The following is a 12420-nucleotide window of genomic DNA, read 5'->3' as shown; positions in this document are numbered from 1 at the left end:
ATAGCCATGAGAACAATAAAACAGATCAGTCTTAACGAAGAGCACGGATAAATCACGGAGACCCAGGGGGGGTTTAGCAGGCAGGTTGCAAACTGGCTGTAAGTGGCCTCTCAGCTTTTCACCTCTGAAAGACCACAGCCCCTGTGGCAGGGGATCAGCCCCTGTGTCCCTCAGAACCTTCTGGAACCATCACAGAAGTGCTAATGTGTGCTTTTCTTGCTTTTTAGCCTATCTTGATAGGAGTTTGTCGTGTTTGCCAACATACTTCTCACCTTTGCTGCTGACCATTCTCTGGAGGTTCTGGCTGATGGTGCTGAGGCAGCTGAGCAGAACGATGATGCTGAGGGACAAGAGTTGTTGAAGCCAAGATACCAGAGCAGCTCCAGGGGCTCTCTGTGCTTTGCAGTCTTTTAGTAGCAATATGGGAGAGCCCCTCTTCCCAGTTCCTTTTGGGTTTTCACTGTCCTAGGGAAATAGGGAGTAGATTGACTGGCAGAGCATTAGAAAGGTGAGTCCTGTGTGGGCTCTCAGAGGGAGGTCAGAATTGTTTTCTAAGTGGTGCTGTTGCTGTGTACGCAGGTGCACAAACACACATGCAGAACTGTTTTCCTTCTTCCCCCCTTGTTTCGTGTTCTTTTTTCATGTTTGAGTTGTTGCAAAGTATTTATTCGAAGGAAAACATTAACCTAAAGAGGGGAAGGAGGGGGGGGTTTGAAAGTTGAGGGTGCTGCTGTTAGTCTTCCTTAACATGTGGTTGTCTCTAAGCAATGGTTGAAGTTTTAGAATACAATTAAAAAGCTGTAATTACTGTTTCTGTACCGTTTCTCATGAGAGGACCACAAAGCACTGTGCAGTCGTAAATTTTGCATCATAGAGGGAACACTGAGGTGCAGCCATTTCCAGGGATACAACTCTGCAGAGCTGCTTTGGGATTTTTTCTTTTTGGCTTCTCCCTACCCTGTGTCTGCAGTAAAGCCAGGATGGGTAGAGAAATCCATCGGATGTGTTTGGGTAGGCAGAAATCTTCCAGTAAGCATTTGCACAAACCTCTCTGAACTATGAAAATAGCTCCTAAATCTTCAAAGAAAAAAACAAATTAAAAAAACAAGCAAACAAACAAAACCCCCCAAAGAAACAAAAACAAAACGAAGGAAAAAAAAAGAGAGGGGAGCTTGCTTGGGTCAGCAGCATTTGTAGCTCAACCAACTTGTCCTGCTGCAGCCCCAGCCTGCAGCTGCAGCAGTTTTAGCCCTCAGCTAAAACAAGGAGATGGGCAAAGCAGCAGAGCCTTCCTAGAGGGGGGAGGAGGGGGAAATCTCCTTGGTTAATGTCACTCTTTCCCTCCCCTGCTTTTCCCCCATAAAAGAAGCCACCTGGGGGCCAGGGGTGCTGTTGGTGCCCGCCGTGCCCCTGCTGCGGGGCCAGCCGGGCTGCTGAGCGCTCTGCTCTTCCCGTGCTGTCCCCCTGGCACTCCTGCCCGCTCGCAAGCTGCCCGATGCCGTCAGTGTTGATGCAAAAGGGAAAACGTGCTCCTTGCTGAGCTGGCTACTGAATGGCATGGGGTTTCTGACAGGCTCCGAGTTTCCTTTGGAGCTTTGCATCCCAGTAACAGTCCGACTTGAGGGAATTTTGAGCTTTTTGGTTGATTGGTTGGTTGGCTGGGGGTTTATCACCTTGCTGAGCTCGCAGTGAGTGGGATGAGGTCTGGCCAATAAAAATTAGTCCGGAGCAGTCCCTGGTTTCTTAGGAAATGAAATTGCATGGAAATCAATCAGCAGTCAGTGCTGTTACGCGTGTGGTTATGTGTGCTTCTTACTACACAATAGCAATGCTGATAAAATGCTAATAGAGGTTAAATATGTTAAAAAAACAAACCAGCCAAACCATCAAAACCAAAATAAAGATGGATTCTGAAATATTACAGAGGTGGAAATACTGTCCTTAACAGGATAAGGCTCCGTGCTGTGTATCTTTTAAGTACTCTACAGCATCACCTGGTAATACCCTTCTGGAGAAAACAAAACAAAACAAAACCACTTGAGATTTTTTGTGTACAGGCTTTTGTGCAGCAAACACTTTTTTTTTTTCTGTTTTTGTTTTTTTGGGGAACATTATTTGCCCTGGCTCCTACATTGAACTCAAGAATAGGCCAGCTTTCATCTGTTTTCTGAGTTGTTGGTTTTTTTCATCCAGCCTTTGTTTATTTGCCTTAACAGCTTTTTCACTTGCACCTTTCCTGTACTTTGCATTTCATCTCTCTTGTGTAATGTAGGTCTCTGATTTCACATGGCACTTTGCTAATTACTGTAGCCTTCGTTATACAGCCTGCCTGCTGTAGCTGCCTCACACGGAGTCTGTTTTTCCTGTCTGAAAAGGTGCTGATTCTCTGTGTATGTAGGTTGTTTCTTAACAGATAGAACAGAAACTTCCTCCTTGTGGTTGCTATTAAAAAAGAAGAAAAAAACCCCAAAAACAGCTATAGAAAAGAGCATGAGTGCATTTATTTGCTTTTATTCACAAGTATTTGAAAGTGTTTGCCTTGCCACATTCTGGCCATGCAGTCATTAACATTTTGGTAAGAGTAAAGGCTGCTTTTTCTTAGCGTTCTGATTCCCAAGCCTGGCTCCTTACAATCTCCATTAATATAAAAAAGCAAGTGGCGGTAGATTGATTACACATAGGCTCTTGTTATTAAGCAGAACAGAAAAGAAAGGAATTTCAAAATATAATCCTTCGTTCCTTGGAGTATTTGTCTTGTTCTCCATGAAGTTAAAGGTCTGAAATAATGTGCCCATCAGGAGCTCAATGTTGCATGTCCATGCCAGTTGGTCCAAGGGCTTGTTATGATGGTAATGACCTGCTGAAACGTGAGCTTTGATGGCAACAATACAATTGCTACCAGCTCACCCGCTGGGAGAAATATTTTATTATTGTCAAATGCCCTCCGCAGAGATTTGTTTTGCCTGTTCCTGTTTAAATTAAATTCAGAGCAGAACTGCATTATTATTTCTCTAGAGTATATTTGAAATAAACAACTAGCCTCCAAATTTAGGATTCCTGGCTAGTTCAAATTTTCTTATTAGCAGAAAAATTACAATAGGTGACAACATAGCTGCAGGAATATTATTATGGCAGCCATACAAGAGATTTACACACTGAGAGCATGGCCTAAAAGCACAAAACCTCCCTTCTAGTTTACAAAATGCCAGCCAGATTAATAATTAACTGTGCCATAAATTCTCCAGCCTTCAAGAATGATGTCAATGATCTTCTGTGTCACTCTAGAGGAATTTTGCCATAAGACTAAGTGGTGTTCTTTATAAAAAGTGTTACTTCTATGTAGAAAGAGGCCCAAGAAAAGGGCCCTTGCTGCTCCATATTACAGCAGCTCAGCAAACAAGTGACAGCAGGACTTCAGAGTCATTTACTGCTGCTTTCTCAAGGCAAAACTATCTTCTTATGCCTGTGAAACAGAGCAAATTTTGTTCCACATTAAATGGGCCAGATTATCTCTTCCACAAGCTAAAGAGACAACACTAAATCCCAGCTCATGTAATTTCCTTCAAAATTGTTCTGCTCAGGCTGGGTGTTCCCAGGAGCGCCACCAGCAGTATTATCTGGCAATTCAGCTGTACTTAAATTGGCAGATGTCGGAGATTTAAGACAGTCTCGAAGCCTTAACACAAATCCTCCACTTCTGCACTGCCTCGTGGCCTCTCCTTGCTCCTCAGTGGATGCCACTGTTGCTGCCCACTGCTGAGCAGCTGATCCCATGGAGTGGCCGTGACTGCCGTGTTCATTCCAGCCTGGAGCATGCTCTGGGTTTGCATCCTCTGTCTTGCTGTAACCCTGTGTTTCTCATTCATAGAACCATAGAACCATAGAATCATGGACTGCTTTGGGTTGGAAGGGACCTTAAATATCACCTAGTTCCAACCAGGGCAGGGACACTTCCCACTAAACCAGGCTGCTCAGAGTCCCACCCAACCCGGCCTTGAACACATCCACAGCTTCCCTGGGCAACCTGTGCCAGTGTCTCACAACCCTCACACTAGGGGATTTCTTCCTAATGCCTAACCTAAATCTACCCTCTTCCAGTTTAAAGCCATTACCCCTTGTCCTGTCACTTTATGCCTTTATATACAAAGTCCCCCCCCAGCTTTCCTGTAGCCCCTTCAGGTACTGGAAGGCCACTATAAGGTCTTCCCAGAACCTCCTCCAGGCTCAGCATTTCCAACTCTCTCAGCCTGTCTTCACAGGAGAGGTGCTCCTTGAGTGCTTGTGCCAGTGAAAAGCTGCTCCATCTCAAGACTGGGTGATGTTTGTAGCCTGCTTTGCTGAAAGATGCTTTACTCAGAAAGGCACTTGGCTAGAGCAGGGCAGGAATCTTAGCATGGGCAAGGTGCCACCTGTAAACTAATGGTGTGAGGCAGGTTATCTGCCCCACATCAACATGTCAGACATCTATTTGGGGGGCTACCAGACTCCTGAAGGCAGAGGATCGTATCCTGGGGGGGCAAGGACTGCCATGTACCCTTCCCTTCCAGTCATCTGCTTTTGACTGCACTTCCCAGCCCCTCCCCCCACCCTTGCTCTGAGCTGCAGATAGGAACTGGTGTGGCTGAGGATGGAGCCCTCACACCCTCTCCTTTCAGGGAACAGAATGGCAAGGTTTGCATAGTAGACACCACAGCCTGGCTGGGTGCTGGGGACCTGCTGCAATAGCCCCTCTGCCCTTTTTACAGAGAGAATTAGAGGGCAAATAGCAAGTGAAAGTGGTTAAAAGAAAAAAAGATATTTTTAAGCTACAAGTGCTTTACAAATAGCACTTCTAACACTCTCCAGTTCAATCTACCATGCTGGAGCTAATTTCACAGCTTCATGGGGAACGTCCACAAGGTGAGGGACTGGCAGTGAGAGGAAGTCAATAAGGGCACGATTCTCATACCAGGCTGTGAAGGAGTCACAGAAGTGCCAGTATTACTTGCCAGAGGTTTATTTGAAGTCTATAGGGCTCCTCAATGGAATTGAATGGAAAAACTCCATAACATCCTCATTAGTTTCATTCTTCACTGTTCCCCCGATTCCCCAATTTACATGTAAAAAAAAAACACAACAACAACAAAAAACCCAAACAAACAAAAAACCCCCCCCCAAAACAACCAAAAAAACAAAAAACAAAAGAACCCCCAAAACCTGGGTCTGAATCCCAGCGAACTTCTCTGTAGTCTGACACTGAATTTCTTCAGTCTTCACCCAGGACTGCAAGCTTACAGCTCCATGGACTTGCCACATACACAGGTCTCTCCTTATCCACAGCTGAAACTCCACTCAATGTTTTGTCCTTTTCTACGCAACAAAGACATCTTAATGAACCAGGTGTCTACAGCCCATTGAGGCTGAGCTGTACAGCTTAGTGGATTGGAATAAATTCCTCAAGCAGGAGCTGAATCACAGATTACACCCATGGTTTCCACCTCAGTTAATTCACAGCAGGTTGGTCCTACTCTGCCATGAAACCTTGGCATAATCATACAGCAGTTTTCCATCATTACAAAGGAAGTGGTAAGAAGTGGGGTTCCCCCACACTCAGCCTTTTCACTTCTTTCCCTCCAGGCTCCTCCTCTCTGCAGGGACAGCCCTGTTACTAATGGGGGCCCCAAACACTGGATTTAAGGAAGATGGAGGGTGGTAATTCCAGAAAGCGTTTTCACCACTCTGCTGCCCCAGTACAGCTTTTGTCTCACAATTCTGTGCTCAGAGCTCCAGCTCACACCATTGTTTTAGTTTGAAAATACCTACAGTAGCAGCATGAAGTTACTTGGGTCCGGACCTAGGGATGCTGTGGAACAGAGGTTACCCATGTTGGTTGACTCTAATACAGTTGGACTAGAGACAGAAGTTTCCATCCTTTTTGTCTGACTGTCACTGCAGTTTCCATATGACCTCCTCACCACCATCTCTCTCTGAACAGCCTCTTTCCCAAAAAGGATGGGACTGTCCCATCTCCCCATCCCATGCTGTTGTGTTTTAAAGACACTTCTGTTTTTTTTTCCCCATTCCCAGATGACTGGCTCAGTGTCAGCTTAACCAGATGAGTAGGATCAGCCATGTTCTGGACCATCTTGGGTTGGTTCCTTTAATCTGGGCATGGTGCCCTACAAGCATGACATGAGCCCTGTACAAGAGTAGCTGCTTCTGCAGAGTTTAAATCTGCAAAGTACAACGTGACTGGCTTACAGCAGCCCCAGCAGCCTGGCCATGAGTGTTCTCTAATGAACAGAAATGAGGTGAAGGTCTGTAAATCCAGAGTAGCAAGTTTCTGTCTTGCTTCAGTTTGGTTATGTGAACTCAGACATCCATTTATTTGCTCTTTTCCACCTCTAGAGTGGTAATAAGCCCCCATGTCCCACTCCATGTATGTAGGGTAGGACTGACAATGTCTATGAATTCCACTCCTTACAGATGGATAGAATAAAATGCTGGAGGGGTGAACAGATCACTTCTTGAGACCAGTTCCACACAATGCAATGCAACAGTGAAGGATGCAGACGACTACAGCAATGAGCTGGTTTTACTTTCATCTCCAATTGGAGTAAAATGAACAAGTTCTTCAATTTCTTTCCATGACTCTTTGTCCTCTTCTCCCAGTTATAGCTCACCCTCCAACTACAGCAACAACAAAAAAATGTCTTTGCTATGTTTGAGATTGTGGTATGTTGGTGGATTTCAAGCAAATTGTTAAGATGGGCCTTGATAATACTGTAAGATGTAAATGTGCCTATACTTGCAGTTTATGATGTTTTACAGTTTATGATGTTTACAGTTCCTACATTGACTCCCTTGCTCCTTTGTCACCTCGACACAGAGACCCACTCACAAGGTGACCATGACCAAAGTGTACAATGGAGAGGGGGATCCCTTCCCCCTCCTTCCCTTGCTCCTTTACATTGACCAAATGTCTTTCTAAATGACTTGCTGAGCCAGGCTATTCTTATATCTTACATATAAATGGACTCTGTCTTACAACCAGAAGACTCAGGAAAAAAAATTCAGCTCCCAATGTGAAAAGATTAAGGTCAGTCACTTTACACTACAAAACCTTTTCACAAGAGTTGCATAACAAAAGGACCTGCAAGCCTATCTGCAACATGGTTTATAGCTCCAAGAAAAACAAGAGAGTCTACGATATCCTTTTAGGACTGTTCCACTTCTTTATAGACTTACAACAGAAACAGCTGGGGAGAGGATGGTGATACTAAATAGGAAAAAAAGCTGACTTATCTTCCCTAGTTCCATTTACTTACTGCTATATTTTTACTGGGGAGAACATCTGAAGAATAGTTGAGCACGTAGGGTTCATAGAAAATGGATCACATCTGGATGACATTGGGTCACACTGCTGTGGATGCAATGGTACCTGGTAACCAAATCCCTGCAACAGGTGGCTCTGGACCTTCATTCCTCTTTGGTTACTCTATCAGTGTCTAAAAGCAGGTGACTTTACATCTGACATAGCAGAAGCTATGTGACTAAATACCTGTGAAGAGCAACATGGTCCTTGGTCTGAAGCAGTTTAGCAGTGCCACTCATGAAGTCAAATGATTGTAACAAATATTCCAATGTAAGGATAAATTACTTTAAATTTAAAATTTAAAGGTCAATTTAAAATGTACAGACCATGCCAACAGCAATGGGGGTCTAGAGCAGAGGTTAGTTAATAGAAATAGAGTAGCCAGAAGGGATAGCAAAGAGTAGTTATCAAGCACACCCATGGATGTGGGAGAATCTGAAGAAGTTCATGTTCCTTTTAGAACAGAAAGGCAGAAAGGAAAATGCATCTATATGGGGAGAGAGCCAAATATGTACAGAAATAATATACATAGGAATGGAGTACACACCAGGTAAGAGGATAAAAACTCCAGCTTGCCTTTCTGTTATGTCCATTGCTTAACAGCCTACACATCTTGGCGTCAACACAACAACAACAACAACAGTAATAATAATTCTTATGTTGGTGCAGAACATGAATTGGGCCCACAAAGCTAAGGAGGTAGCAGGCAGACACTGGGATAAAGAGGCATCTTAACAGAAAAATCAGAACATTTCTCTTTGATTATGTGATCAAAACAGAGTGTTAGGTCTACCCTATATTCTATCTAAGTGGCAGAACAAGTCAGGGGGTGTGGGGAGCTGTAGTGTCCTGGTCCTGTTTCCCTACTTTGCCACTGCATTGACACAAGGGTGGTTGGGGGTGGGCTCCCCTCTGGAACTGATGGGGTTGTTGGCATCTCTGCTTACACCTGCACCCAGCTCAAGGCTTTCAGGTGCTTTTGCCTAATTTGCTCTCAATTGGCATGTGTTTAAGTGGTGCCCTGGGACAATTAAGCCTCTGAAACAGGAGGTTCTGACCCCTCTTTATTTAAAGCAGGAAGGGACAAGCCAATCTCATGTTAGGTTGAGTCAGTTTTGGTTTACAGCCTGAGTACAAGATCTAGCCTGGGGTGAAGCAGTTTTTTTTCCCTGTCCAGCCCTGCCAGGAACTATCCTAGAGGGACACTGGTGTAATAGGAGCTGCTGCAAATCCATCAGGTTGGTGGTTTGTTTTACTATGATTAAAAGCTTGGGTATCCTGAGGCCTGCGTGGATTATCACTGCTTGGACCAAGTGGGTGATGAAGCACTTTATCAGTGTGTACAATGAAACCATCTCTGACCTGAAGTCTACAGAAACTATAGAAGGTAAAACATAATTAAAAAAAAAAACATGGGGGGTGGGTAGAAATAACAGCAAGAGGATCCTGATCAGGTCACTATGTACCAAGTGCTTAATCAAGTGTGAGGGCCTCTATAAGCTGAGAGCAATAAAGTTGCCTCCTGGTCAGTGTACAAATGCTCTGTGCATGTTGGCAGCTGCAGCTGAACCATGTGTGGGCAGGCTGAATGTCCATGTCCCACTTTCTATATGAGAAGCTATTTCTGGAAGCTAATTACCCCTGTTTAGGGAGTTGGGTTAATATATATTTGTGGGGTGTAGGGTTCAAAAGCAGAAGGCCTCAGCTTGCTGGAAATCAATTTTAATATCCCTATGGCTCTGGTAGCTTAAGTGTCAATATAACATATACATGCCTTACAGAGGCTTCCCTTTTACAATTAAGCCACTTGATTTACTGCAGACATGACATTTGAACTGAAAGAGCTAGGGAGGGGTTTTATTTTCAGGGAAAAGGGAAGAACCAAGGATACTATTCATCAATTACTCCTAAACATAACTGCTGATTTCTCTTGAGTTATCATATGAATTCTTATCAAATTGAGTGTATATATTTGAGCCTCAAAACGGGATAGAAATCCTCATTTGGAATGGAGAATATTTTTGCCTGTTTGGAGTTTTCTCTGCATTTTACACTTCCAGTGTTAGTGTAGTGCAAAACTTGCTGGCATCTCCTTTGAACCCCCAGACCGGGAGGAGAGAGCGGCAGCCTTGAGCGCCCTGACTTCAAAAAATTGAGGTGGACTGAGATGGAGCCGGGGTTCCCGGAGCCAGGGAAGCCCAAGGGGGAGCAGAGAGACCCGAGGGGTCGAGAATCGGCAGCTGTCGCGACAGAGCCGAGAGGCAGCCGTGACCCGGGGGCAGGCGGGGACAACCGCGGGCGATGTAAAGGCGGAGAAAGATACGGGAGCTTCCCTCGGTACGGGGAGGGAGGCAGCAGCAGCAGTGAGTGCTGTGCCTCTACAGAGGGAAAAAAAAATAATAAAAAAAAGGGGGGGGGGGGGGGGGGAGGGGAGGAGAGAGAGAGAGAGAGAGATGGGTTCTATGAGCATCATCCCTCAAAACTAAAGAGATGAATCTTTGCACAAGGATGAGGCATATGAAAAAAATATAAGAAAAGGTCTACCTCCATACTTGTTTTGCAAAAAGCTCCCTACTTTTTTTGCCAAGCATATGGAAAGAACAAAAAAATGCCACGCTTTAGCCAAGGGACCCAGTGTTTTCTTGGAATGAAGTTACTTGCGCACACAAATGGGCAGCATGTACCACCTCTTCCGTCTCTCTTGGAAAAATTTATATACCAAATAACAACCAGAGACCAAACTGTTTCATGTTACATGAAGGAAGAGCACAAAACTTGATGCTGATTCTAAGGAGAGCCCAAGGTCACCCACTGAGGACAGACAATAGGCCCACTAAATAGCCTTCAGAGGAAGAGCTGGTGTAGCAAGGGTGGATATGCCTGGTGCTAGGAGACTTTCACACCCTATTTTGTGGAGGGGAAATAGCAGAATAGTTGCATTTTAATTTGTTTAGTTGGGCAGAACTGGCATTGCTAGAGCCTGAACTGTAATTATTTTGTGGAGGGCTGAAGAGGGCAGGCAAGGCAGTGAAAGGGGAAGAGGTCAAGATGCTGTGTGTCTCCAAGGAGGTGATGGAAGCTGTGTGTGTTTATGGATGGGTGGAGGGGGTCCAGATGTCACAGAAAACAAGTAATATTTCATTTGAAGTAGCATTTCACCACTTAGCACTGTTAGAGAGGGACAATGGCCAGAGCAAAGACATTATAGGATGAGGTGCACCCACAGCTATTCCTAGCTGCTGGAATCTCTGTGGGCCAAGCGCAAGGAGGAAAGGAAACCCACGTGCAGGCAGGGCAGTTCAGGCTTTGGGCAGTGGCAGGGAGGAATTCTCCCACTTCTGTGGATCAGTCCCTCAGCACCCTTTCCCTTGGCACCCTTTCCTTTGATCTCTGGCTTTCTCTGGAGACTGCACCATAGGTATTTAGTCTTTTAATTTCTTCTAAACTGGTCTGCACTGACTCCTGCTCAAGATGCAGGATTTTTTTTAGGAAGAACATATGCCATTTTAGCACTAGGTTAATGAGGAAAAATCTTGTGCAAAGCATCCTCTGTGTTGGTTTTTTAATAAATACATTGAACTGAAGTAATTCTGAAACAAGTCTTGACAAATAAACCAAACTAGGTAGAACTAATCTGCACAGATTAATTTTGTTCTCCTGCCCCTGTCTATGGGGCAGCAATCTTGCCATGCTTATTGATTATCAGACAAGACTACTAATCCCCTTAAGGTCATTAAGTGTACTTAATTAAAGAGCAGTTAGCAAGCTTCTCTTTACCAAGTTAATAGTGGCTGTTAAAAGTGATTTGTACATTACCAATATGGTAGCCATTAATCTAAAAGTCAATTTGTCATTTATATTTTCCCAAACAAATAGGCTGTGAAGGCAGCTAGAAAGCATCCAGCATCTGTTCTTGTAGTGTGTTTAAGGAGAAAACTCTGCTTTCTTAAACTGTAAGGCTTAGACTATGGCAATTCCTACTTAGTCTAACCTACTGTCTTGTTTCATCCTGGACTGGGGGGGGGGGGGGGAAGGGGAGGGGAGAGGGAAGGAGACGGGGAGGAAGAGGGAAGGAGAGGATAAAAATCTTTGTGATATTCCATTCTGACAAATTTCAGGGAAGGTAACACCTAGAGGGAGAAGGTCAAATTATGTGTTCTCTGATGAAGTTTGAAGTTCAGTGTGACTCTTTGGCTTTTTGGCAATAGGTGCACAAAAAGCTTCAGAGAAACTTTTCATTCAAGTCAAGGAAAGAGGCTGAAGGTATGGTCAGGGTGACTGATATATGGAAGAAGAGAGTAGGGATATTGATGATCTGAAAGGAGGGTAGGGGAATGACATTCTACAGAAAACTGGATTTCATTGTGAATGTCAGAATTCATTTTTTCATTACTCTATGCAAATGCATCTGAGTTTTAATGATATGTGTTTCAAGATTAAATGTATAATGCAATACACGATGTTTTCTGGTTCTTATTGCATACATAATTTGTTTTCTGAGACAGATGAATATAGGCTGAGCCTTCAATATAGGCATTGTTTCACTGGCTACAATTAAAGCGAAAGTTCTTCAGCAAAACACCCTGTGCCTGTCATGTGTTCTGTTCTAAATGCATCAATATCAATTTCAGACCAAAAGGAAATGTAACTAGGCAATAGTGCATCTCAGCTGAGCTGCTTTTAGGGGATGAGGGTAGGTGGGCACAGGGGTGTAGGGTGGTGGTCACTTGCAGCAGAATTTCTGCTTCTAAGCACACCAGCTGAGCTCTGCCTCTCAGAAGTGCCCAGTGATGCTCTTCTTTTAGAGAACTTGCAGCTGGAGAGGAAAGCAGCTGCTTTTCCTCCTTGCTCTGAGTAGGTAGCTTTGCAAGGGCAAAATTTAAGTTCTGGGGAAAGGAGAACATGTAAAGGTAGAGGACTCGCCTGTAGAGTACTTTAGACTTAAGGAAACTTGCAAGGATAAAATGTCAGTCACAAAAGTATTGTTTGAACCCATATTAAGGCTCATTTATTGGCCTCCAATATTTTCTTTTCCTGCTGTATCTGAGATATATATGTATATAAAT

The sequence above is a fragment of the Calypte anna genome, chromosome 3 (genome assembly GCF_003957555.1).
Source record: "Calypte anna isolate BGI_N300 chromosome 3, bCalAnn1_v1.p, whole genome shotgun sequence".
Taxonomy (NCBI): Eukaryota; Metazoa; Chordata; class Aves; order Apodiformes; family Trochilidae; genus Calypte; species Calypte anna.
Note: the sequence above shows the minus strand (reverse complement) of the source record.